Consider the following 27481-nt stretch of genomic DNA (forward strand, 5'->3'; position numbering starts at 1 on the left):
TACCCACCCTTGCCTCCTTTTCCGCGCAGCTCTCGATTCCCCCCTCTCTTTCGCACCCTCCATGTCATATTCCGCTCCAGGAGTTCCATCATAGCTCCTCACTGTCGCTGGGAGGATGTTTTCTCCTCCGCTCGCCCCTTCCACCGTCATTTTCTCTCTACCCACCCTTGCCTCCTTCTCCGCGCAGCTCTCGATTCCCCCCTCTCTTTCGCACCCTCCATGTCATATTCCGCTCCAGGAGCTCCATCATAGCTCCTCGCTGTCGCTGGGAGGATGTTTTCTCCTCCGCTCGCCCCTTCCACCGTCATTTTCTCTCTACCCACCCTTGCCTCCTTTTCCGCGCAGCTCTCGATTCCCCCCTCTCTTTCGCACCCTCAATGTCATATTCCGCTCCAGGAGTTCCATCATAGCTCCTCACTGTCGCTGGGAGGATGTTTTCTCCTCCGCTCGCCCCTTCCACCGTCATTTTCTCTCTACCCACCCTTGCCTCCTTTTCCGCGCAGCTCTCGATTCCCCCCTCTCTATCGCACCCTCCATGTCATATTCCGCTCCAGGAGTTCCATCATAGCTCCTCACTGTCGCTGGGAGGAAGTTTTCTCCTCCGCTCGCCCCTTCCACCGTCATTTTCTCTCTACCCACCCTTGCCTCCTTTTCCGCGCAGCTCTCGATTCCCCCCTCTCTTTCGCACCCTCCATGTCATATTCCACTCCAGGAGCTCCATCATAGCTCCTTGCTGTCGCTGGGAGGATGTTTTCTCCTCCGCTCGCCCCTTCCACCGTCATTTTCTCTCTACCCACCCTTGCCTCCTTTTCCTCGCAGCTCTCGATTCCCCCCTCTCTTTCGCACCCTCCATGTCATATTCCGCTCCAGGAGTTCCATCATAGCTCCTCACTGTCGCTGGGAGGATGTTTTCTCCTCCGCTCGCCCCTTCCACCATCATTTTCTCTCTACCCACCCTTGCCTCCTTTTCCGCGCAGCTCTCGATTCCCCCCTCTCTTTCGCACCCTCCATGTCATATTCCGCTCCAGGAGTTCCGTCATAGCTCCTCACTGTCGCTGGGAGGAAGTTTTCTCCTCTGCTCGCCACTTCCACCGTCATTTTCTCTCTACCCACCCTTGCCTCCTTCTCCGCGCAGCTCTCGATTCCCCCCTCTCTTTCGCACCCTCCATGTCATATTCCGCTCCAGGAGCTCCATCATAGCTAATCGCTGTCGCTGGGAGGATGTTTTCTCCTCCGCTCGCCCCTTCCACCGTCATTTTCTCTCTACCCACCCTTGCCTCCTTTTCCGCGCAGCTCTCGATTCCCCCCTCTCTTTCGCACCCTCCATGTCATATTCCGCTCCAGGAGTTCCATCATAGCTCCTCACTGTCGCTGGGAGGAAGTTTTCTCCTCCGCTCGCCCCTTCCACCGTCATTTTCTCTCTACCCACCCTTGCCTCCTTTTCCGCGCAGCTCTCGATTCCCCCCTCTCTTTCGCACCCTCCATGTCATATTCCGCTCCAGGAGCTCCATCATAGCTCCTTGCTGTCGCTGGGAGGATGTTTTCTCCTCCGCTCGCCCCTTCCACCGTCATTTTCTCTCTACCCACCCTTGCCTCCTTTTCCGCGCAGCTCTCAATTCCCCCCTCTCTTTCGCACCCTCCATGTCATATTCCGCTCCAGGAGTTCCATCATAGCTCCTCACTGTCGCTGGGAGGATGTTTTCTCCTCCGCTCGCCCCTTTCTTCGTCATTTTTTCTCTACCCACCCTTGCCTCCTTCTCCGCGCAGCTCTCGATTCCCCCCTCTCTTTCGCACCCTCCATGTCATATTCCGCTCCAGGAGTTCCATCATAGCTCCTCACTGTCGCTGGGAGGATGTTTTCTCCTCCGCTCGCCCCTTCCACCGTCATTTTCTCTCTACCCACCCTTGCCTCCTTTTCCGCGCAGCTCTCAATTCCCCCCTCTCTTTCGCACCCTCCATGTCATATTCCGCTCCCGGAGTTCCATCTTAGCTCCTCACTGTCGCTGGGAGGAAGTTTTCTCCTCCGCTCGCCCCTTCCACCGTCATTTTCTCTCTACCCACCCTTGCCTCCTTTTCCGCGCAGCTCTCAATTCCCCCCTCTCTTTCGCACCCTCCATGTCAAATTCCGCTCCAGGAGCTCCATCATAGCTCCTTGCTGTCGCTGGGAGGATGTTTTCTCCTCCGCTCGCCCCTTCCACCGTCATTTTCTCTCTACCCACCCTTGCCTCCTTTTCCGCGCAGCTCTCGATTCCCCCCTCTCTTTCGCACCCTCCATGTCATATTCCGCTCCAGGAGTTCCATCATAGCTCCTCACTGTCGCTGGGAGGATGTTTTCTCCTCCGCTCGCCCCTTCCACCGTCATTTTCTCTCTACCCACCCTTGCCTCCTTCTCCGCGCAGCTCTCGATTCCCCCCTCTCTTTCGCACCCTCCATGTCATATTCCGCTCCAGGAGTTCCATCATAGCTCCTCACTGTCGCTGGGAGGATGTTTTCTCCTCCGCTCGCCTCTTCCACCGTCATTTTCTCTCTACCCACCCTTGCCTCCTTTTCCGCGCAGCTCTCGATTCCCCCCTCTCTTTCGCACCCTCCATGTCATATTCCGCTCCAGGAGTTCCATCATAGCTCCTCACTGTCGCTGGGAGGAAGTTTTCTCCTCCGCTCGCCCCTTCCACCGTCATTTTCTCTCTACCCACCCTTGCCTCCTTTTCCGCACAGCTCTCGATTCCCCCCTCTCTTTCGCACCCTCCATGTCATATTCCGCTCCAGGAGCTCCATCATAGCTCCTCGCTGTCGCTGGGAGGATGTTTTCTCCTCCGCTCGCCCCTTCCACCGTCATTTTCTCTCTACCCACCCTTGCCTCCTTCTCCGTGCAGCTCTCGATTCCCCCCTCTCTTTCGCACCCTCCATGTCATATTCTGCTCCAGGAGCTCCATCATAGCTCCTTGCTGTCGCTGGGAGGATGTTTTCTCCTCCGCTCGCCCCTTCCACCGTCATTTTCTCTCTACCCACCCTTGCCTCCTTCTCCGCGCAGCTATCTATTCCCCCCTCTCTTTTGCACCCTACATGTCATATTCCGCTCCAGGAGCTCCATCATAGCTCCTCGCTGTCGCTGGGAGGAAGTTTTCTCCTCCGCTCGCCCCTTCCACCGTCATTTTCTCTCTACCCACCCTTGCCTCCTTTTCCGCGCAGCTCTCAATTCCCCCCTCTCTTTCGCACCCTCCATGTCATATTCCGCTCCCGGAGTTCCATCTTAGCTCCTCACTGTCGCTGGGAGGAAGTTTTCTCCTCCGCTCGCCCCTTCCACCGTCATTTTCTCTCTACCCACCCTTGCCTCCTTTTCCGCGCAGCTCTCAATTCCCCCCTCTCTTTCGCACCCTCCATGTCAAATTCCGCTCCAGGAGCTCCATCATAGCTCCTTGCTGTCGCTGGGAGGATGTTTTCTCCTCCGCTCGCCCCTTCCACCGTCATTTTCTCTCTACCCACCCTTGCCTCCTTTTCCGCGCAGCTCTCGATTCCCCCCTCTCTTTCGCACCCTCCATGTCATATTCCGCTCCAGGAGTTCCATCATAGCTCCTCACTGTCGCTGGGAGGATGTTTTCTCCTCCGCTCGCCCCTTCCACCGTCATTTTCTCTCTACCCACCCTTGCCTCCTTCTCCGCGCAGCTCTCGATTCCCCCCTCTCTTTCGCACCCTCCATGTCATATTCCGCTCCAGGAGTTCCATCATAGCTCCTCACTGTCGCTGGGAGGATGTTTTCTCCTCCGCTCGCCTCTTCCACCGTCATTTTCTCTCTACCCACCCTTGCCTCCTTTTCCGCGCAGCTCTCGATTCCCCCCTCTCTTTCGCACCCTCCATGTCATATTCCGCTCCAGGAGTTCCATCATAGCTCCTCACTGTCGCTGGGAGGAAGTTTTCTCCTCCGCTCGCCCCTTCCACCGTCATTTTCTCTCTACCCACCCTTGCCTCCTTTTCCGCACAGCTCTCGATTCCCCCCTCTCTTTCGCACCCTCCATGTCATATTCCGCTCCAGGAGCTCCATCATAGCTCCTCGCTGTCGCTGGGAGGATGTTTTCTCCTCCGCTCGCCCCTTCCACCGTCATTTTCTCTCTACCCACCCTTGCCTCCTTCTCCGTGCAGCTCTCGATTCCCCCCTCTCTTTCGCACCCTCCATGTCATATTCTGCTCCAGGAGCTCCATCATAGCTCCTTGCTGTCGCTGGGAGGATGTTTTCTCCTCCGCTCGCCCCTTCCACCGTCATTTTCTCTCTACCCACCCTTGCCTCCTTCTCCGCGCAGCTATCTATTCCCCCCTCTCTTTTGCACCCTACATGTCATATTCCGCTCCAGGAGCTCCATCATAGCTCCTCGCTGTCGCTGGGAGGATGTTTTCTCCTCCGCTCGCCCCTTCCACCGTCATTTTCTCTCTATCCACCCTTGCCTCCTTTTCCGCGCAGCTCTCGATTCCCCCCTCTCTTTCACACCCTCCATGTCATATTCCGCTCCAGGAGCTCCATCATAGCTCCTCGCTGTCGCTGGGAGGATGTTTTCTCCTCCGCTCGCCCCTTCCACCGTCATTTTCTCTCTACCCACCCTTGCCTCCTTTTCCGCGCAGCTCTCGATTCCCCCCTCTCTTTCGCACCCTCCATGTCATATTCCGCTCCAGGAGCTCCATCATAGCTCCTCGCTGTCGCTGGGAGGATGTTTTCTCCTCCGCTCGCCCCTTCCACCGTCATTTTCTCTCTACCCACCCTTGCCTCCTTCTCCGCGCAGCTCTCGATTCCCCCCTCTCTCTCGCACCCTCCATATTACATCCAGCTCCAGGAGCTCCATCATAGCTCCTCGCTGTCGCTGGGAGGATGTTTTCTCCTCTGCTCGCCCCTTCCACCGTCATTTTCTCTCTACCCACCCTTGCCTCCTTCTCCGCGCAGCTCTCGATTCCCCCCTCTCTTTCGCACCCTCCATGTCATATTCCGCTCCAGGAGCTCCATCATAGCTCCTCGCTGTCGCTGGGAGGATGTTTTCTCCTCCGCTCGCCCCTTCCACCGTCATTTTCTCTCTACCCACCCTTGCCTCCTTCTCCACGCAGCTCTCGATTCCCTCCTCTCTCTCGCACCCTCCATATTACATCCAGCTCCAGGAGCTCCATCATAGCTCCTCGCTGTCGCTGGGAGGATGTTTTCTCCTCTGCTCGCCGCTTCCACCGTCATTTTCTCTCCACCCACCCTTGCCTCCTTCTCCGCGCCGCTCTCGATTCCCCCCTCTCTCTCGCACCCACCATGTCATATCCCGCTCCAGGAGCTCCATCATAGCTCCTCGCTGTCGCTGGGAGGATGTTTTCTCCTCCGCTCCCCCCTTCCACCGTCATTTTCTCTCTACCCACTTTTGCCTCCTTCTCCGCGCAGCTCTCGATTCCCCCCTCTCTCTCGCACCCTCCATATTACATCCAGCTCCAGGAGCTCCATCATAGCTCCTCGCTGTCGCTGGGAGGATGTTTTCTCCTCCGCTCGCCCCTTCCACCGTCATTTTCTCTCTACCCACCCTTGCCTCCTTCTCCGCGCAGCTCTCGATTCCCCCCTCTCTTTCGCACCCTCCATGTCATATTCCGCTCCAGGAGCTCCATCATAGCTCCTCGCTGTCGCTGGGAGGATGTTTTCTCCTCCGCTCGCCCCTTCCACCGTCATTTTCTCTCTACCCACCCTTGCCTCCTTCTCCGCGCAGCTCTCGATTCCCCCCTCTCTCTCGCACCCTCCATATTACATCCAGCTCCAGGAGCTCCATCATAGCTCCTCGCTGTCGCTGGGAGGATGTTTTCTCCTCCGCTCGCCCCTTCCACCGTCATTTTCTCTCTACCCACCCTTGCCTCCTTCTCCGCGCAGCTCTCGATTCCCCCCTCTCTTTCGCACCCTCCATGTCATATTCCGCTCCCGGAGTTCCATCATAGCTCCTCACTGTCGCTGGGAGGAAGTTTTCTCCTCCGCTCGCCCCTTCCACCGTCATTTTCTCTCTACCCACCCTTGCCTCCTTTTCCGCGCAGCTCTCAATTCCCCCCTCTCTTTTGCACCCTCCATGTCATATTCCGCTCCAGGAGCTCCATCATAGCTCCTTGCTGTCGCTGGGAGGATGTTTTCTCCTCCGCTCGCCCCTTCCACCGTCATTTTCTCTCCACCCACCCTTGCCTCCTTTTCCGCGCAGCTCTCGATTCCCCCCTCTCTTTCGCACCCTCCATGTCATATTCCGCTCCAGGAGTTCCATCATAGCTCCTCACTGTCGCTGGGAGGATGTTTTCTCCTCCGCTCGCCCCTTCCACCGTCATTTTCTCTCTACCCACCCTTGCCTCCTTCTCCGCGCAGCTCTCGATTCCCCCCTCTCTTTCGCACCCTCCATGTCATATTCCGCTCCAGGAGCTCCATCATAGCTCCTCGCTGTCGCTGGGAGGATGTTTTCTCCTCCGCTCGCCCCTTCCACTGTCATTTTCTCTCTACCCACCCTTGCCTCCTTCTCCGCGCAGCTCTCGATTCCCTCCTCTCTCTCGCACCCTCCATATTACATCCAGCTCCAGGAGCTCCATCATAGCTCCTCGCTGTCGCTGGGAGGATGTTTTCTCCTCTGCTCGCCGCTTCCACCGTCATTTTCTCTCCACCCACCCTTGCCTCCTTCTCCGCGCCGCTCTCGATTCCCCCCTCTCTCTCGCACCCACCATGTCATATCCCGCTCCAGGAGCTCCATCATAGCTCCTCGCTGTCGCTGGGAGGATGTTTTCTCCTCTGCTCGCCCCTTCCACCGTCATTTTCTCTCTACCCACCCTTGCCTCCTTCTCCGCGCAGCTCTCGATTCCCCCCTCTCTCTCGCACCCTCCATATTACATCCAGCTCCAGGAGCTCCATCATAGCTCCTCGCTGTCGCTGGGAGGATGTTTTCTCCTCCGCTCGCCCCTTCCACCGTCATTTTCTCTCTACCCACCCTTGCCTCCTTCTCCGCGCAGCTCTCGATTCCCCCCTCTCTTTCGCACCCTCCATGTCATATTCCGCTCCAGGAGCTCCATCATAGCTCCTCGCTGTCGCTGGGAGGATGTTTTCTCTTCCGCTCGCCCCTTCCACCGTCATTTTCTCTCTACCCACCCTTGCCTCCTTCTCCGCGCAGCTCTCGATTCCCCCCTCTCTCTCGCACCCTCCATATTACATCCAGCTCCAGGAGCTCCATCATAGCTCCTCGCTGTCGCTGGGAGGATGTTTTCTCCTCCGCTCGCCCCTTCCACCGTCATTTTCTCTCTACCCACCCTTGCCTCCTTCTCCGCGCAGCTCTCGATTCCCCCCTCTCTTTCGCACCCTCCATGTCATATTCCGCTCCAGGAGCTCCATCATAGCTCCTCGCTGTCGCTGGGAGGATGTTTTCTCCTCCGCTCGCCCCTTCCACCGTCATTTTCTCTCTACCCACCCTTGCCTCCTTTTCCGCGCAGCTCTCGATTCCCCCCTCTCTTTCGCACCCTCCATGTCATATTCCGCTCCCGGAGTTCCATCATAGCTCCTCACTGTCGCTGGGAGGAAGTTTTCTCCTCCGCTCGCCCCTTCCACCGTCATTTTCTCTCTACCCACCCTTGCCTCCTTTTCCGCGCAGCTCTCAATTCCCCCCTCTCTTTCGCACCCTCCATGTCATATTCCGCTCCAGGAGCTCCATCATAGCTCCTTGCTGTCGCTGGGAGGATGTTTTCTCCTCCGCTCGCCACTTCCACCGTCATTTTCTCTCCACCCACCCTTGCCTCCTTTTCCGCGCAGCTCTCGATTCCCCCCTCTCTTTCGCACCCTCCATGTCATATTCCGCTCCAGGAGTTCCATCATAGCTCCTCACTGTCGCTGGGAGGATGTTTTCTCCTCCGCTCGCCCCTTCCACCGTCATTTTCTCTCTACCCACCCTTGTCTCCTTCTCCGCGCAGCTCTCGATTCCCCCCTCTCTTTCGCACCCTCCATGTCATATTCCGCTCCAGGAGTTCCATCATAGCTCCTCACTGTCGCTGGGAGGATGTTTTCTCCTCCGCTCGCCCCTTCCACCGTCATTTTCTCTCTACCCACCCTTGTCTCCTTCTCCGCGCAGCTCTCGATTCCCCCCTCTCTTTCGCACCCTCCATGTCATATTCTGCTCCAGGAGCTCCATCATAGCTCCTCGCTGTCGCTGGGAGGATGTTTTCTCCTCCGATCGCCCCTTCCACCGTCATTTTCTCTCTACCCACCCTTGCCTCCTTCTCCGCGCAGCTCTCGATTCCCCCCTCTCTTTCGCACCCTCCATGTCATATTCCGCTCCAGGAGCTCCATCATAGCTCCTTGCTGTCGCTGGGAGGATGTTTTCTCCTCCGCTCGCCCCTTCCACCGTCATTTTCTCTCTACCCACCCTTGCCTCCTTCTCCGCGCAGCTCTCGATTCCCCCCTCTCTTTTGCACCCTCCATGTCATATTCCGCTCCAGGAGCTCCATCATAGCTCCTCGCTGTCGCTGGGAGGATGTTTTCTCCTCCGCTCGCCCCTTCCACCGTCATTTTCTCTCTACCCACCCTTGCCTCCTTCTCCGCGCAGCTCTCGATTCCCCCCTCTCTTTCGCACCCTCCATGTCATATTCCGCTCCAGGAGCTCCATCATAGCTCCTTGCTGTCGCTGGGAGGATGTTTTCTCCTCCGCTCGCCCCTTCCACCGTCATTTTCTCTCTACCCACCCTTGCCTCCTTCTCCGCGCAGCTCTCGATTCCCCCCTCTCTTTTGCACCCTCCATGTCATATTCCGCTCCAGCAGCTCCATCATAGCTCCTCGCTGTCGCTGGGAGAATGTTTTCTCCTCCGCTCGCCCCTTCCACCGTCATTTTCTCTCTACCCACCCTTGCCTCCTTCTCCGCGCAGCTCTCGATTCCCCCCTCTCTTTCGCACCCTCCATGTCATATTCCGCTCCAGGAGCTCCATCATAGCTCCTCGCTGTCGCTGGGAGGATGTTTTCTCCTCCGCTCGCCCCTTCCACCGTCATTTTCTCTCTACCCACCCTTGCCTCCTTCTCCGCGCAGCTCTCGATTCCCTCCTCTCTCTCGCACCCTCCATATTACATCCAGCTCCAGGAGCTCCATCATAGCTCTTCGCTGTCGCTGGGAGGATGTTTTCTCCTCCACTCGCCCCTTCCACCGTCATTTTCTCTCTACCCACCCTTGCCTCCTTCTCCGCGCTGCTCTCGATTCCCTCCTCTCTCTCGCACCCTCCATATTACATCCAGCTCCAGGAGCTCCATCATAGCTCCTCGCTGTCGCTGGGAGGATGTTTTCTCCTCCGCTCGCCCCTTCCACCGTCATTTTCTCTCTACCCACCCTTGCCTCCTTCTCCGCGCAGCTCTCGATTCCCTCCTCTCTCTCGCACCCTCCATATTACATCCAGCTCAAGGAGCTCCATCATAGCTCCTCGCTGTCGCTGGGAGGATGTTTTCTCCTCTGCTCGCCGCTTCCGCCGTCATTTTCTCTCCACCCACCCTTGCCTCCTTCTCCGCGCCGCTCTCGATTCCCCCCTCTCTTTCGCACCCTCCATGCCATATTCTGCTCCAGGAGCTCCATCATAGCTCCTCGCTGTCGCTGGGAGGATGTTTTCTCCTCCGCTCGCCCCTTCCACCGTCATTTTCTCTCTACCCACCCTTGCCTCCTTCTCCGCGCAGCTCTCGATTCCCCCCTCTCTTTCGCACCCTCCATGTCATATTCCGCTCCAGGAGCTCCATCATAGCTCCTCGCTGTCGCTGGGAGGATGTTTTCTCCTCCGCTCGCCCCTTCCACCGTCATTTTCTCTCTACCCACCCTTTCCTCCTTTTCCGCGCAGCTCTCGATTCCCCCCTCTCTTTCGCACCCTCCATGTCATATTCCGCTCCAGGAGCTCCATCATAGCTCCTCGCTGTCGCTGGGAGGATGTTTTCTCCTCCGCTCGCCCCTTCCACCGTCATTTTCTCTCTACCCACCCTTGCCTCCTTTTCCGCGCAGCTCTCGATTCCCCCCTCTCTTTCGCACCCTCCATGTCATATTCTGCTCCAGGAGCTCCATCATAGCTCCTCGCTGTCGCTGGGAGGATGTTTTCTCCTCCGCTCGCCCCTTCCACCGTCATTTTCTCTCTACCCACCCTTGCCTCCTTCTCCGCGCAGCTCTCAATTCCCCCCTCTCTTTCGCACCCTCCATGTCATATTCCGCTCCAGGAGCTCCATCATAGCTCCTCGCTGTCGCTGGGAGGATGTTTTCTCCTCCGCTCGCCCCTTCCACCGTCATTTTCTCTCTACCCACCCTTGCCTCCTTCTCCGCGCAGCTCTCGATTCCCCCCTCTCTTTCGAACCCTCCATGTCATATTCCGCTCCAGGAGCTCCATCATAGCTCCTCGCTGTCGCTGGGAGGATGTTTTCTCCTCTGCTCGCCCCTTCCACCGTCATTTTCTCTCTACCCACCCTTTCCTCCTTTTCCGCGCAGCTCTCGATTCCCCCCTCTCTTTCGCACCCTCCATGTCATATTCCGCTCCAGGAGCTCCATCATAGCTCCTCGCTGTCGCTGGGAGGATGTTTTCTCCTCCGCTCACCCCTTCCACCGTCATTTTCTTTCTACCCACCCTTGCCTCCTTTTCCACACAGCTCTCGATTCCCCCCTCTCTTTCGCACCCTCCATGTCATATTCCGCTCCAGGAGCTCCATCATAGCTCCTCGCTGTCGCTGGGAGGATGTTTTCTCCTCCGCTCACCCCTTCCACCGTCATTTTCTTTCTACCCACCCTTGCCTCCTTTTCCACACAGCTCTCGATTCCCCCCTCTCTTTCGCACCCTCCATGTCATATTCCGCTCCAGGAGCTCCATCATAGCTCCTCGCTGTTGCTGGGAGGATGTTTTCTCCTCCGCTCGCCCCTTCCACCGTCATTTTCTCTCTACCCACCCTTGCCTCCTTCTCCGCGCAGCTCTCGATTCCCCCCTCTCTTTCGCACCCTCCATGTCATATTCCGCTCCAGGAGCTCCATCATAGCTCCTCGCTGTCGCTGGGAGGATTTTTTCTCCTCTGCTCGCCCCTTCCACCGTCATTTTCTCTCTACCCACCCTTTCCTCCTTTTCCGCGCAGCTCTCGATTCCCCCCTCTCTTGCGCACCCTCCATGTCATATTCCGCTCCAGGAGCTCCATCATAGCTCCTCACTGTCGCTGGGAGGAAGTTTTCTCCTCCGCTTGCCCCTTCCACCGTCATTTTCTCTCTACCCACCCTTGCCTCCTTTTCCGCGCAGCTCTCGATTCCCCCCTCTCTTTCGCACCCTCCATGTCATATTCCGCTCCAGGAGCTCCATCATAGCTCCTTGCTGTCGCTGGGAGGATGTTTTCTCCTCCGCTCGCCCCTTCCACCGTCATTTTCTCTCTACCCACCCTTGCCTCCTTTTCCGCGCAGCTCTCGATTCCCCCCTCTCTTTCGCACCCTCCATGTCATATTCCGCTCCAGGAGTTCCATCATAGCTCCTCACTGTCGCTGGGAGGATGTTTTCTCCTCCGCTCGCCCCTTCCACCGTCATTTTCTCTCTACCCACCCTTGCCTCCTTTTCCGCGCAGCTCTCGATTCCCCCCTCTCTTTCGCACCCTCCATGTCATATTCCGCTCCAGGAGCTCCATCATAGCTCCTCGCTGTCGCTGGGAGGATGTTTTCTCCTCCGCTCGCCCCTTCCACCGTCATTTTCTCTCTACCCACCCTTGCCTCCTTTTCCGCGCAGCTCTCGATTCCCCCCTCTCTTTCGCACCCTCCATGTCATATTCCGCTCCAGGAGTTCCATCATAGCTCCTCACTGTCGCTGGGAGGATGTTTTCTCCTCCGCTCGCCCCTTCCACCATCATTTTCTCTCTACCCCCCCTTGCCTCCTTTTCCGCGCAGCTCTCGATTCCCCCCTCTCTTTCGCACCCTCCATGTCATATTCCGCTCCAGGAGTTCCATCATAGCTCCTCACTGTCGCTGGGAGGATGTTTTCTCCTCCGCTCGCCCCTTCCACCGTCATTTTCTCTCTACCCACCCTTGCCTCCTTTTCCGCGCAGCTCTCGATTCCCCCCTCTCTTTCGCACCCTCCATGTCATATTCCGCTCCAGGAGCTCCATCATAGCTCCTTGCTGTCGCTGGGAGGATGTTTTCTCCTCCGCTCGCCCCTTCCACCGTCATTTTCTCTCTACCCACCCTTGCCTCCTTTTCCGCGCAGCTCTCAATTCCCCCCTCTCTTTCGCACCCTCCATGTCATATTCCGCTCCAGGAGTTCCATCATAGCTCCTCACTGTCGCTGGGAGGATGTTTTCTCCTCCGCTCGCCCCTTCCACCGTCATTTTCTCTCTACCCACCCTTGCCTCCTTCTCCGCGCAGCTCTCGATTCCCCCCTCTCTTTCGCACCCTCCATGTCATATTCCGCTCCAGGAGCTCCATCATAGCTCCTCGCTGTCGCTGGGAGGATGTTTTCTCCTCCGCTCGCCCCTTCCACCGTCATTTTCTCTCTACCCACCCTTGCCTCCTTTTCCGCGCAGCTCTCGATTCCCCCCTCTCTTTCGCACCCTCCATGTCATATTCCGCTCCAGGAGCTCCATCATAGCTCCTTGCTGTCGCTGGGAGGATGTTTTCTCCTCCGCTCGCCCCTTCCACCGTCATTTTCTCTCTACCCACCCTTGCCTCCTTTTCCGCGCAGCTCTCGATTCCCCCCTCTCTTTCGCACCCTCCATGTCATATTCCGCTCCAGGAGTTCCATCATAGCTCCTCACTGTCGCTGGGAGGATGTTTTCTCCTCCGCTCGCCCCTTCCACCGTCATTTTCTCTCTACCCACCCTTGCCTCCTTCTCCGCGCAGCTCTCGATTCCCCCCTCTCTTTCGCACCCTCCATGTCATATTCCGCTCCAGGAGCTCCATCATAGCTCCTCGCTGTCGCTGGGAGGATGTTTTCTCCTCCGCTCGCCCCTTCCACCGTCATTTTCTCTCTACCCACCCTTGCCTCCTTTTCCGCGCAGCTCTCGATTCCCCCCTCTCTTTCGCACCCTCCATGTCATATTCCGCTCCAGGAGTTCCATCATAGCTCCTCACTGTCGCTGGGAGGATGTTTTTCCTCCGCTCGCCCCTTCCACCGTCATTTTCTCTCTACCCACCCTTGCCTCCTTCTCCGCGCAGCTCTCGATTCCCCCCTCTCTTTCGCACCCTCCATGTCATATTCCGCTCCAGGAGCTCCATCATAGCTCCTCGCTGTCGCTGGGAGGATGTTTTCTCCTCCGCTCGCCCCTTCCACCGTCATTTTCTCTCTACCCACCCTTGCCTCCTTTTCCGCGCAGCTCTCGATTCCCCCCTCTCTTTCGCACCCTCCATGTCATATTCCGCTCCAGGAGTTCCATCATAGCTCCTCACTGTCGCTGGGAGGATGTTTTCTCCTCCGCTCGCCCCTTCCACCATCATTTTCTCTCTACCCACCCTTGCCTCCTTCTCCGCGCAGCTCTCGATTCCCCCCTCTCTTTCGCACCCTCCATGTCATATTCCGCTCCAGGAGTTCCATCATAGCTCCTCACTGTCGCTGGGAGGAAGTTTTCTCCTCCGCTCGCCCCTTCCACCGTCATTTTCTCTCTACCCACCCTTGCCTCCTTTTCCGCGCAGCTCTCGATTCCCCCCTCTCTTTCGCACCCTCCATGTCATATTCCGCTCCAGGAGTTCCATCATAGCTCCTCACTGTCGCTGGGAGGAAGTTTTCTCCTCCGCTTGCCCCTTCCACCGTCATTTTCTCTCTACCCACCCTTGCCTCCTTTTCCGCGCAGCTCTCGATTCCCCCCTCTCTTTCGCACCCTCCATGTCATATTCCGCTCCAGGAGCTCCATCATAGCTCCTTGCTGTCGCTGGGAGGATGTTTTCTCCTCCGCTCGCCCCTTCCACCGTCATTTTCTCTCTACCCACCCTTGCCTCCTTTTCCGCGCAGCTCTCGATTCCCCCCTCTCTTTCGCACCCTCCATGTCATATTCCGCTCCAGGAGTTCCATCATAGCTCCTCACTGTCGCTGGGAGGATGTTTTCTCCTCCGCTCGCCCCTTCCACCGTCATTTTCTCTCTACCCACCCTTGCCTCCTTTTCCGCGCAGCTCTCGATTCCCCCCTCTCTTTCGCACCCTCCATGTCATATTCCGCTCCAGGAGCTCCATCATAGCTCCTCGCTGTCGCTGGGAGGATGTTTTCTCCTCCGCTCGCCCCTTCCACCGTCATTTTCTCTCTACCCACCCTTGCCTCCTTTTCCGCGCAGCTCTCGATTCCCCCCTCTCTTTCGCACCCTCAATGTCATATTCCGCTCCAGGAGTTCCATCATAGCTCCTCACTGACGCTGGGAGGATGTTTTCTCCTCCGCTCGCCCCTTCCACCGTCATTTTCTCTCTACCCACCCTTGCCTCCTTTTCCGCGCAGCTCTCGATTCCCCCCTCTCTTTCGCACCCTCCATGTCATATTCCGCTCCAGGAGTTCCATCATAGCTCCTCACTGTCGCTGGGAGGAAGTTTTCTCCTCCGCTCGCCCCTTCCACCGTCATTTTCTCTCTACCCACCCTTGCCTCCTTCTCCGCGCAGCTCTCGATTCCCCCCTCTCTTTCGAACCCTCCATGTCATATTCCGTTCCAGGAGCTCCATCATAGCTCCTCGCTGTTGCTGGGAAGATGTTTTCTCCTCTGCTCGCCCCTTCCACCGTCATTTTCTCTCTACCCACCCTTTCCTCCTTTTCCGCGCAGCTCTCGATTCCCCCCTCTCTTTCGCACCCTCCATGTCATATTCCGCTCCAGGAGCTCCATCATAGCTCCTCGCTGTCGCTGGGAGGATGTTTTCTCCTCCGCTCACCCCTTCCACCGTCATTTTCTTTCTACCCACCCTTGCCTCCTTTTCCACACAGCTCTCGATTCCCCCCTCTCTTTCGCACCCTCCATGTCATATTCCGCTCCAGGAGCTCCATCATAGCTCCTCGCTGTTGCTGGGAGGATGTTTTCTCCTCCGCTCGCCCCTTCCACCGTCATTTTCTCTCTACCCACCCTTGCCTCCTTCTCCGCGCAGCTCTCGATTCCCCCCTCTCTTTCGCACCCTCCATGTCATATTCCGCTCCAGGAGCTCCATCATAGCTCCTCGCTGTCGCTGGGAGGATTTTTTCTCCTCTGCTCGCCCCTTCCACCGTCATTTTCTCTCTACCCACCCTTTCCTCCTTTTCCGCGCAGCTCTCGATTCCCCCCTCTCTTGCGCACCCTCCATGTCATATTCCGCTCCAGGAGCTCCATCATAGCTCCTCACTGTCGCTGGGAGGAAGTTTTCTCCTCCGCTTGCCCCTTCCACCGTCATTTTCTCTCTACCCACCCTTGCCTCCTTTTCCGCGCAGCTCTCGATTCCCCCCTCTCTTTCGCACCCTCCATGTCATATTCCGCTCCAGGAGCTCCATCATAGCTCCTTGCTGTCGCTGGGAGGATGTTTTCTCCTCCGCTCGCCCCTTCCACCGTCATTTTCTCTCTACCCACCCTTGCCTCCTTTTCCGCGCAGCTCTCGATTCCCCCCTCTCTTTCGCACCCTCCATGTCATATTCCGCTCCAGGAGTTCCATCATAGCTCCTCACTGTCGCTGGGAGGATGTTTTCTCCTCCGCTCGCCCCTTCCACCGTCATTTTCTCTCTACCCACCCTTGCCTCCTTTTCCGCGCAGCTCTCGATTCCCCCCTCTCTTTCGCACCCTCCATGTCATATTCCGCTCCAGGAGCTCCATCATAGCTCCTCGCTGTCGCTGGGAGGATGTTTTCTCCTCCGCTCGCCCCTTCCACCGTCATTTTCTCTCTACCCACCCTTGCCTCCTTTTCCGCGCAGCTCTCGATTCCCCCCTCTCTTTCGCACCCTCCATGTCATATTCCGCTCCAGGAGTTCCATCATAGCTCCTCACTGTCGCTGGGAGGATGTTTTCTCCTCCGCTCGCCCCTTCCACCATCATTTTCTCTCTACCCCCCCTTGCCTCCTTTTCCGCGCAGCTCTCGATTCCCCCCTCTCTTTCGCACCCTCCATGTCATATTCCGCTCCAGGAGTTCCATCATAGCTCCTCACTGTCGCTGGGAGGATGTTTTCTCCTCCGCTCGCCCCTTCCACCGTCATTTTCTCTCTACCCACCCTTGCCTCCTTTTCCGCGCAGCTCTCGATTCCCCCCTCTCTTTCGCACCCTCCATGTCATATTCCGCTCCAGGAGCTCCATCATAGCTCCTTGCTGTCGCTGGGAGGATGTTTTCTCCTCCGCTCGCCCCTTCCACCGTCATTTTCTCTCTACCCACCCTTGCCTCCTTTTCCGCGCAGCTCTCGATTCCCCCCTCTCTTTCGCACCCTCCATGTCATATTCCGCTCCAGGAGTTCCATCATAGCTCCTCACTGTCGCTGGGAGGATGTTTTCTCCTCCGCTCGCCCCTTCCACCGTCATTTTCTCTCTACCCACCCTTGCCTCCTTCTCCGCGCAGCTCTCGATTCCCCCCTCTCTTTCGCACCCTCCATGTCATATTCCGCTCCAGGAGCTCCATCATAGCTCCTCGCTGTCGCTGGGAGGATGTTTTCTCCTCCGCTCGCCCCTTCCACCGTCATTTTCTCTCTACCCACCCTTGCCTCCTTTTCCGCGCAGCTCTCGATTCCCCCCTCTCTTTCGCACCCTCCATGTCATATTCCGCTCCAGGAGCTCCATCATAGCTCCTTGCTGTCGCTGGGAGGATGTTTTCTCCTCCGCTCGCCCCTTCCACCGTCATTTTCTCTCTACCCACCCTTGCCTCCTTTTCCGCGCAGCTCTCGATTCCCCCCTCTCTTTCGCACCCTCCATGTCATATTCCGCTCCAGGAGTTCCATCATAGCTCCTCACTGTCGCTGGGAGGATGTTTTCTCCTCCGCTCGCCCCTTCCACCGTCATTTTCTCTCTACCCACCCTTGCCTCCTTCTCCGCGCAGCTCTCGATTCCCCCCTCTCTTTCGCACCCTCCATGTCATATTCCGCTCCAGGAGCTCCATCATAGCTCCTCGCTGTCGCTGGGAGGATGTTTTCTCCTCCGCTCGCCCCTTCCACCGTCATTTTCTCTCTACCCACCCTTGCCTCCTTTTCCGCGCAGCTCTCGATTCCCCCCTCTCTTTCGCACCCTCCATGTCATATTCCGCTCCAGGAGTTCCATCATAGCTCCTCACTGTCGCTGGGAGGATGTTTTCTCCTCCGCTCGCCCCTTCCACCGTCATTTTCTCTCTACCCACCCTTGCCTCCTTCTCCGCGCAGCTCTCGATTCCCCCCTCTCTTTCGCACCCTCCATGTCATATTCCGCTCCAGGAGCTCCATCATAGCTCCTCGCTGTCGCTGGGAGGATGTTTTCTCCTCCGCTCGCCCCTTCCACCGTCATTTTCTCTCTACCCACCCTTGCCTCCTTTTCCGCGCAGCTCTCGATTCCCCCCTCTCTTTCGCACCCTCCATGTCATATTCCGCTCCAGGAGTTCCATCATAGCTCCTCACTGTCGCTGGGAGGATGTTTTCTCCTCCGCTCGCCCCTTCCACCATCATTTTCTCTCTACCCACCCTTGCCTCCTTTTCCGCGCAGCTCTCGATTCCCCCCTCTCTTTCGCACCCTCCATGTCATATTCCGCTCCAGGAGTTCCATCATAGCTCCTCACTGTCGCTGGGAGGAAGTTTTCTCCTCCGCTCGCCCCTTCCACCGTCATTTTCTCTCTACCCACCCTTGCCTCCTTTTCCGCGCAGCTCTCGATTCCCCCCTCTCTTTCGCACCCTCCATGTCATATTCCGCTCCAGGAGTTCCATCATAGCTCCTCACTGTCGCTGGGAGGAAGTTTTCTCCTCCGCTCGCCCCTTCCACCGTCATTTTCTCTCTACCCACCCTTGCCTCCTTTTCCGCGCAGCTCTCGATTCCCCCCTCTCCTTCGCACCCTCCATGTCATATTCCGCTCCAGGAGCTCCATCATAGCTCCTCGCTGTCGCTGGGAGGATGTTTTCTCCTCCGCTCGCCCCTTCCACCGTCATTTTCTCTCTACCCACCCTTGCCTCCTTTTCCGCGCAGCTCTCGATTCCCCCCTCTCTTTCGCACCCTCAATGTCATATTCCGCTCCAGGAGTTCCATCATAGCTCCTCACTGTCGCTGGGAGGATGTTTTCTCCTCCGCTCGCCCCTTCCACCGTCATTTTCTCTCTACCCACCCTTGCCTCCTTTTCCGCGCAGCTCTCGATTCCCCCCTCTCTTTCGCACCCTCCATGTCATATTCCGCTCCAGGAGTTCCATCATAGCTCCTCACTGTCGCTGGGAGGAAGTTTTCTCCTCCGCTCGCCCCTTCCACCGTCATTTTCTCTCTACCCACCCTTGCCTCCTTTTCCGCGCAGCTCTCGATTCCCCCCTCTCTTTCGCACCCTCCATGTCATATTCCGCTCCAGGAGTTCCATCATAGCTCCTCGCTGTCGCTGGGAGGATGTTTTCTCCTCCGCTCGCCCCTTCCACCGTCATTTTCTCTCTACCCACCCTTGCCTCCTTCTCCGCGCAGCTCTCGATTCCCCCCTCTCTTTCGAACCCTCCATGTCATATTCCGCTCCAGGAGCTCCATCATAGCTCCTCGCTGTCGCTGGGAGGATGTTTTCTCCTCTGCTCGCCCCTTCCACCGTCATTTTCTCTCTACCCACCCTTTCCTCCTTTTCCGCGCAGCTCTCGATTCCCCCCTCTCTTTCGCACCCTCCATGTCATATTCCGCTCCAGGAGCTCCATCATAGCTCCTCGCTGTCGCTGGGAGGATGTTTTCTCCTCCGCTCGCCCCTTCCACCGTCATTTTCTTTCTACCCACCCTTGCCTCCTTTTCCACACAGCTCTCGATTCCCCCCTCTCTTTCGCACCCTCCATGTCATATTCCGCTCCAGGAGCTCCATCATAGCTCCTCGCTGTTGCTGGGAGGATGTTTTCTCCTCCGCTCGCCCCTTCCACCGTCATTTTCTCTCTACCCACCCTTGCCTCCTTCTCCGCGCAGCTCTCGATTCCCCCCTCTCTTTCGCACCCTCCATGTCATATTCCGCTCCAGGAGCTCCATCATAGCTCCTCGCTGTCGCTGGGAGGATTTTTTCTCCTCTGCTCGCCCCTTCCACCGTCATTTTCTCTCTACCCACCCTTTCCTCCTTTTCCGCGCAGCTCTCGATTCCCCCCTCTCTTGCGCACCCTCCATGTCATATTCCGCTCCAGGAGCTCCATCATAGCTCCTCTCTGTCGCTGGGAGGAAGTTTTCTCCTCCGCTTGCCCCTTCCACCGTCATTTTCTCTCTACCCACCCTTGCCTCCTTTTCCGCGCAGCTCTCGATTCCCCCCTCTCTTTCGCACCCTCCATGTCATATTCCGCTCCAGGAGCTCCATCATAGCTCCTTGCTGTCGCTGGGAGGATGTTTTCTCCTCCGCTCGCCCCTTCCACCGTCATTTTCTCTCTACCCACCCTTGCCTCCTTTTCCGCGCAGCTCTCGATTCCCCCCTCTCTTTCGCACCCTCCATGTCATATTCCGCTCCAGGAGTTCCATCATAGCTCCTCACTGTCGCTGGGAGGATGTTTTCTCCTCCGCTCGCCCCTTCCACCGTCATTTTCTCTCTACCCACCCTTGCCTCCTTTTCTGCGCAGCTCTCGATTCCCCCCTCTCTTTCGCACCCTCCATGTCATATTCCGCTCCAGGAGCTCCATCATAGCTCCTCGCTGTCGCTGGGAGGATGTTTTCTCCTCCGCTCGCCCCTTCCACCGTCATTTTCTCTCTACCCACCCTTGCCTCCTTTTCCGCGCAGCTCTCGATTCCCCCCTCTCTTTCGCACCCTCCATGTCATATTCCGCTCCAGGAGTTCCATCATAGCTCCTCACTGTCGCTGGGAGGATGTTTTCTCCTCCGCTCGCCCCTTCCACCATCATTTTCTCTCTACCCCCCCTTGCCTCCTTTTCCGCGCAGCTCTCGATTCCCCCCTCTCTTTCGCACCCTCCATGTCATATTCCGCTCCAGGAGTTCCATCATAGCTCCTCACTGTCGCTGGGAGGATGTTTTCTCCTCCGCTCGCCCCTTCCACCGTCATTTTCTCTCTACCCACCCTTGCCTCCTTTTCCGCGCAGCTCTCGATTCCCCCCTCTCTTTCGCACCCTCCATGTCATATTCCGCTCCAGGAGCTCCATCATAGCTCCTTGCTGTCGCTGGGAGGATGTTTTCTCCTCCGCTCGCCCCTTCCACCGTCATTTTCTCTCTACCCACCCTTGCCTCCTTTTCCGCGCAGCTCTCGATTCCCCCCTCTCTTTCGCACCCTCCATGTCATATTCCGCTCCAGGAGTTCCATCATAGCTCCTCACTGTCGCTGGGAGGATGTTTTCTCCTCCGCTCGCCCCTTCCACCGTCATTTTCTCTCTACCCACCCTTGCCTCCTTCTCCGCGCAGCTCTCGATTCCCCCCTCTCTTTCGCACCCTCCATGTCATATTCCGCTCCAGGAGCTCCATCATAGCTCCTCGCTGTCGCTGGGAGGATGTTTTCTCCTCCGCTCGCCCATTCCACCGTCATTTTCTCTCTACCCACCCTTGCCTCCTTTTCCGCGCAGCTCTCGATTCCCCCCTCTCTTTCGCACCCTCCATGTCATATTCCGCTCCAGGAGCTCCATCATAGCTCCTTGCTGTCGCTGGGAGGATGTTTTCTCCTCCGCTCGCCCCTTCCACCGTCATTTTCTCTCTACCCACCCTTGCCTCCTTTTCCGCGCAGCTCTCGATTCCCCCCTCTCTTTCGCACCCTCCATGTCATATTCCGCTCCAGGAGTTCCATCATAGCTCCTCACTGTCGCTGGGAGGATGTTTTCTCCTCCGCTCGCCCCTTCCACCGTCATTTTCTCTCTACCCACCCTTGCCTCCTTCTCCGCGCAGCTCTCGATTCCCCCCTCTCTTTCGCACCCTCCATGTCATATTCCGCTCCAGGAGCTCCATCATATCTCCTCGCTGTCGCTGGGAGGATGTTTTCTCCTCCGCTCGCCCCTTCCACCGTCATTTTCTCTCTACCCACCCTTGCCTCCTTTTCCGCGCAGCTCTCGATTCCCCCCTCTCTTTCGCACCCTCCATGTCATATTCCGCTCCAGGAGTTCCATCATAGCTCCTCACTGTCGCTGGGAGGATGTTTTCTCCTCCGCTCGCCCCTTCCACCGTCATTTTCTCTCTACCCACCCTTGCCTCCTTTTCCGCGCAGCTCTCGATTCCCCCCTCTCTTTCGCACCCTCCATGTCATATTCCGCTCCAGGAGTTCCATCATAGCTCCTCACTGTCGCTGGGAGGATGTTTTCTCCTCCGCTCGCCCCTTCCACCGTCATTTTCTCTCTACCCACCCTTGCCTCCTTCTCCGCGGAGCTCTCGATTCCCCCCTCTCTTTCGCACCCTCCATGTCATATTCCGCTCCAGGAGCTCCATCATATCTCCTTGCTGTCGCTGGGAGGATGTTTTCTCCTCCGCTCGCCCCTTCCACCGTCATTTTCTCTCTACCCACCCTTGCCTCCTTTTCCGCGCAGCTCTCGATTCCCCCCTCTCTTTCGCACCCTCCATGTCATATTCCGCTCCAGGAGTTCCATCATAGCTCCTCACTGTCGCTGGGAGGATGTTTTCTCCTCCGCTCGCCCCTTCCACCATCATTTTCTCTCTACCCACCCTTGCCTCCTTTTCCGCGCAGCTCTCGATTCCCCCCTCTCTTTCGCACCCTCCATGTCATATTCCGCTCCAGGAGTTCCATCATAGCTCCTCACTGTCGCTGGGAGGAAGTTTTCTCCTCCGCTCGCCCCTTCCACCGTCATTTTCTCTCTACCCACCCTTGCCTCCTTTTCCGCGCAGCTCTCGATTCCCCCCTCTCTTTCGCACCCTCCATGTCATATTCCGCTCCAGGAGTTCCATCATAGCTCCTCACTGTCGCTGGGAGGAAGTTTTCTCCTCCGCTTGCCCCTTCCACCGTCATTTTCTCTCTACCCACCCTTGCCTCCTTTTCCGCGCAGCTCTCGATTCCCCCCTCTCTTTCGCACCCTCCATGTCATATTCCGCTCCAGGAGCTCCATCATAGCTCCTTGCTGTCGCTGGGAGGATGTTTTCTCCTCCGCTCGCCCCTTCCACCGTCATTTTCTCTCTACCCACCCTTGCCTCCTTTTCCGCGCAGCTCTCGATTCCCCCCTCTCTTTCGCACCCTCCATGTCATATTCCGCTCCAGGAGTTCCATCATAGCTCCTCACTGTCGCTGGGAGGATGTTTTCTCCTCCGCTCGCCCCTTCCACCGTCATTTTCTCTCTACCCACCCTTGCCTCCTTTTCCGCGCAGCTCTCGATTCCCCCCTCTCTTTCGCACCCTCCATGTCATATTCCGCTCCAGGAGCTCCATCATAGCTCCTCGCTGTCGCTGGGAGGATGTTTTCTCCACCGCTCGCCCCTTCCACCGTCATTTTCTCTCTACCCACCCTTGCCTCCTTTTCCGCGCAGCTCTCGATTCCCCCCTCTCTTTCGCACCCTCAATGTCATATTCCGCTCCAGGAGTTCCATCATAGCTCCTCACTGTCGCTGGGAGGATGTTTTCTCCTCCGCTCGCCCCTTCCACCGTCATTTTCTCTCTACCCACCCTTGCCTCCTTTTCCGCGCAGCTCTCGATTCCCCCCTCTCTTTCGCACCCTCCATGTCATATTCCGCTCCAGGAGTTCCATCATAGCTCCTCACTGTCGCTGGGAGGAAGTTTTCTCCTCCGCTCGCCCCTTCCACCGTCATTTTCTCTCTACCCACCCTTGCCTCCTTTTCCGCGCAGCTCTCGATTCCCCCCTCTCTTTCGCACCCTCCATGTCATATTCCGCTCCAGGAGCTCCATCATAGCTCCTTGCTGTCGCTGGGAGGATGTTTTCTCCTCCGCTCGCCCCTTCCACCATCATTTTCTCTCTACCCACCCTTGCCTCCTTTTCCGCGCAGCTCTCGATTCCCCCCTCTCTTTCGCACCCTCCATGTCATATTCCGCTCCAGGAGCTCCATCATAGCTCCTCGCTGTCGCTGGGAGGATGTTTTCTCCTCCGCTCGCCCCTTCCACCGTCATTTTCTCTCTACCCACCCTTGCCTCCTTTTCCGCGCAGCTCTCGATTCCCCCCTCTCTTTCGCACCCTCCATGTCATATTCCGCTCCAGGAGCTCCATCATAGCTCCTCGCTGTCGCTGGGAGGATGTTTTCTCCTCCGCTCGCCCCATCCACCGTCATTTTCTTTCTACCCACCCTTGCCTCCTTTTCCACGCAGCTCTCGATTCCCCCCTCTCTTTCGCACCCTCCATGTCATATTCCGCTCCAGGAGCTCCATCATAGCTCCTCGCTGTTGCTGGGAGGATGTTTTCTCCTCCGCTCGCCCCTTCCACCGTCATTTTCTCTCTACCCACCCTTGCCTCCTTCTCCGCACAGCACTCGATTCCCCCCTCTCTTTCGCACCCTCCATGTCATATTCCGCTCCAGGAGCTCCATCATAGCTCCTCGCTGTCGCTGGGAGGATGTTTTCTCCTCTGCTCGCCCCTTCCACCGTCATTTTCTCTCTACCCACCCTTTCCTCCTTTTCCGCGCAGCTCTCGATTCCCCCCTCTCTTTCGCACCCTCCATGTCATATTCCGCTCCAGGAGCTCCATCATAGCTCCTCGCTGTCGCTGGGAGGATGTTTTCTCCTCCGCTCGCCCCTTCCACCGTCATTTTCTTTCTACCCACCCTTGCCTCCTTTTCCACGCAGCTCTCGATTCCCCCCTCTCTTTCGCACCCTCCATGTCATATTCCGCTCCAGGAGCTCCATCATAGCTCCTCGCTGTTGCTGGGAGGATGTTTTCTCCTCCGCTCGCCCCTTCCACCGTCATTTTCTCTCTACCCACCCTTGCCTCCTTCTCCGCACAGCTCTCGATTCCCCCCTCTCTTTCGCACCCTCCATGTCATATTCCGCTCCAGGAGCTCCATCATAGCTCCTCGCTGTCGCTGGGAGGATGTTTTCTCCTCTGCTCGCCCCTTCCACCGTCATTTTCTCTCTACCCACCCTTTCCTCCTTTTCCGCGCAGCTCTCGATTCCCCCCTCTCTTGCGCACCCTCCATGTCATATTCCGCTCCAGGAGCTCCATCATAGCTCCTCGCTGTCGCTGGGAGGATGTTTTCTCCTCCGCTCGCCCCTTCCACCGTCATTTTCTCTCTACCCACCCTTGCCTCCTTTTCCGCGCAGCTCTCGATTCCCCCCTCTCTTTCGCACCCTCCATGTCATATTCCGCTCCAGGAGTTCCATCATAGCTCCTCACTGTCGCTGGGAGGATGTTTTCTCCTCCGCTCGCCCCTTCCACCGTCATTTTCTCTCTACCCACCCTTGCCTCCTTTTACGCGCAGCTCTCGATTCCCCCCTCTCTTTCGCACCCTCCATGTCATATTCCGCTCCAGGAGCTCCATCATAGCTCCTTGCTGTCGCTGGGAGGACGTTTTCTCCTCCGCTCGCCCCTTCCACCGTCATTTTCTCTCTACCCACCCTTGCCTCCTTTTCCGCGCAGCTCTCGATTCCCCCCTCTCTTTCGCACCCTCCATGTCATATTCCGCTCCAGGAGTTCCATCATAGCTCCTCACTGTCGCTGGGAGGATGTTTTCTCCTCCGCTCGCCCCTTCCACCGTCATTTTCTCTCTACCCACCCTTGCCTCCTTTTCCGCGCAGCTCTCGATTCCCCCCTCTCTTTCGCACCCTCCATGTCATATTCCGCTCCAGGAGTTCCATCATAGCTCCTCACTGTCGCTGGGAGGAAGTTTTCTCCTCCGCTTGCCCCTTCCACCGTCATTTTCTCTCTACCCACCCTTGCCTCCTTTTCCGCGCAGCTCTCGATTCCCCCCTCTCTTTCGCACCCTCCATGTCATATTCCGCTCCAGGAGCTCCATCATAGCTCCTTGCTGTCGCTGGGAGGATGTTTTCTCCTCCGCTCGCCCCTTCCACCGTCATTTTCTCTCTACCCACCCTTGCCTCCTTTTCCGCGCAGCTCTCGATTCCCCCCTCTCTTTCGCACCCTCCATGTCATATTCCGCTCCAGGAGTTCCATCATAGCTCCTCACTGTCGCTGGGAGGATGTTTTCTCCTCCGCTCGCCCCTTCCACCGTCATTTTCTCTCTACCCACCCTTGCCTCCTTTTCCGCGCAGCTCTCGATTCCCCCCTCTCTTTCGCACCCTCCATGTCATATTCCGCTCCAGGAGCTCCATCATAGCTCCTCGCTGTCGCTGGGAGGATGTTTTCTCCTCCGCTCGCCCCTTCCACCGTCATTTTCTCTCTACCCACCCTTGCCTCCTTTTCCGCGCAGCTCTCGATTCCCCCCTCTCTTTCGCACCCTCCATGTCATATTCCGCTCCAGGAGTTCCATCATAGCTCCTCACTGTCGCTGGGAGGATGTTTTCTCCTCCGCTCGCCCCTTCCACCGTCATTTTCTCTCTACCCACCCTTGCCTCCTTTTCCGCGCAGCTCTCGATTCCCCCCTCTCTTTCGCACCCTCCATGTCATATTCCGCTCCAGGAGTTCCATCATAGCTCCTCACTGTCGCTGGGAGGAATTTTTCTCCTCCGCTTGCCCCTTCCACCGTCATTTTCTCTCTACCCACCCTTGCCTCCTTTTCCGCGCAGCTCTCGATTCCCCCCTCTCTTTCACACCCTCCATGTCATATTCCGCTCCAGGAGCTCCATCATAGCTCCTCGCTGTCGCTGGGAGGATGTTTTCTCCTCCGCTCGCCCCTTCCACCGTCATTTTCTCTCTACCCACCCTTGCCTCCTTTTCCGCGCAGCTCTCGATTCCCCCCTCTCTTTCGCACCCTCCATGTCATATTCCGCTCCAGGAGTTCCATCATAGCTCCTCACTGTCGCTGGGAGGATGTTTTCTCCTCCGCTCGCCCCTTCCACCATCATTTTCTCTCTACCCCCCCTTGCCTCCTTTTCCGCGCAGCTCTCAATTCCCCCCTCTCTTTCGCACCCTCCATGTCATATTCCGCTCCAGGAGTTCCATCATAGCTCCTCACTGTCGCTGGGAGGATGTTTTCTCCTCCGCTCGCCCCTTCCACCGTCATTTTCTCTCTACCCACCCTTGCCTCCTTTTCCGTGCAGCTCTCGATTCCCCCCTCTCTTTCGCACCCTCCATGTCATATTCCGCTCCAGGAGTTCCATCATAGCTCCTTACTGTCGCTGGGAGGATGTTTTCTCCTCCGCTCGCCCCTTCCACCGTCATTTTCTCTCTACCCACCCTTGCCTCCTTTTCCGCGCAGCTCTCGATTCCCCCCTCTCTTTCGCACCCTCCATGTCATATTCCGCTCCAGGAGTTCCATCATAGCTCCTCACTGTCGCTGGGAGGAAGTTTTCTCCTCCGCTTGCCCCTTCCACCGTCATTTTCTCTCTACCCACCCTTGCCTCCTTTTCCGCGCAGCTCTCGATTCCCCCCTCTCTTTCGCACCGTCCATGTCATATTCCGCTCCAGGAGCTCCATCATAGCTCCTTGCTGTCGCTGGGAGGATGTTTTCTCCTCCGCTCGCCCCTTCCACCGTCATTTTCTCTCTACCCACCCTTGCCTCCTTTTCCGCGCAGCTCTCGATTCCCCCCTCTCTTTCGCACCCTCCATGTCATATTCCGCTCCAGGAGTTCCATCATAGCTCCTCACTGTCGCTGGGAGGATGTTTTCTCCTCCGCTCGCCCCTTCCACCGTCATTTTCTCTCTACCCACCCTTGCCTCCTTTTCCGCGCAGCTCTCGATTCCCCCCTCTCTTTCGCACCCTCCATGTCATATTCCGCTCCAGGAGCTCCATCATAGCTCCTCGCTGTCGCTGGGAGGATGTTTTCTCCTCCGCTCGCCCCTTCCACCGTCATTTTCTCTCTACCCACCCTTGCCTCCTTTTCCGCGCAGCTCTCGATTCCCCCCTCTCTTTCGCACCCTCAATGTCATATTCCGCTCCAGGAGTTCCATCATAGCTCCTCACTGTCGCTGGGAGGATGTTTTCTCCTCCGCTCGCCCCTTCCACCGTCATTTTCTCTCTACCCACCCTTGCCTCCTTTTCCGCGCAGCTCTCGATTCCCCCCTCTCTTTCGCACCCTCCATGTCATATTCCGCTCCAGGAGTTCCATCATAGCTCCTCACTGTCGCTGGGAGGAAGTTTTCTCCTCCGCTCGCCCCTTCCACCGTCATTTTCTCTCTACCCACCCTTGCCTCCTTTTCCGCGCAGCTCTCGATTCCCCCCTCTCTTTCGCACCCTCCATGTCATATTCCGCTCCAGGAGCTCCATCATAGCTCCTTGCTGTCGCTGGGAGGATGTTTTCTCCTCCGCTTGCCCCTTCCACCGTCATTTTCTCTCTACCCACCCTTGCCTCCTTTTCCGCGCAGCTCTCGATTCCCCCCTCTCTTTCGCACCCTCCATGTCATATTCCGCTCCAGGAGTTCCATCATAGCTCCTCACTGTCGCTGGGAGGATGTTTTCTCCTCCGCTCGCCCCTTCCACCATC

This window comes from Pelophylax lessonae (assembly GCF_965119305.1).
Source record: "Pelophylax lessonae genome assembly, chromosome: 13".
NCBI lineage: Eukaryota > Metazoa > Chordata > Amphibia > Anura > Ranidae > Pelophylax > Pelophylax lessonae.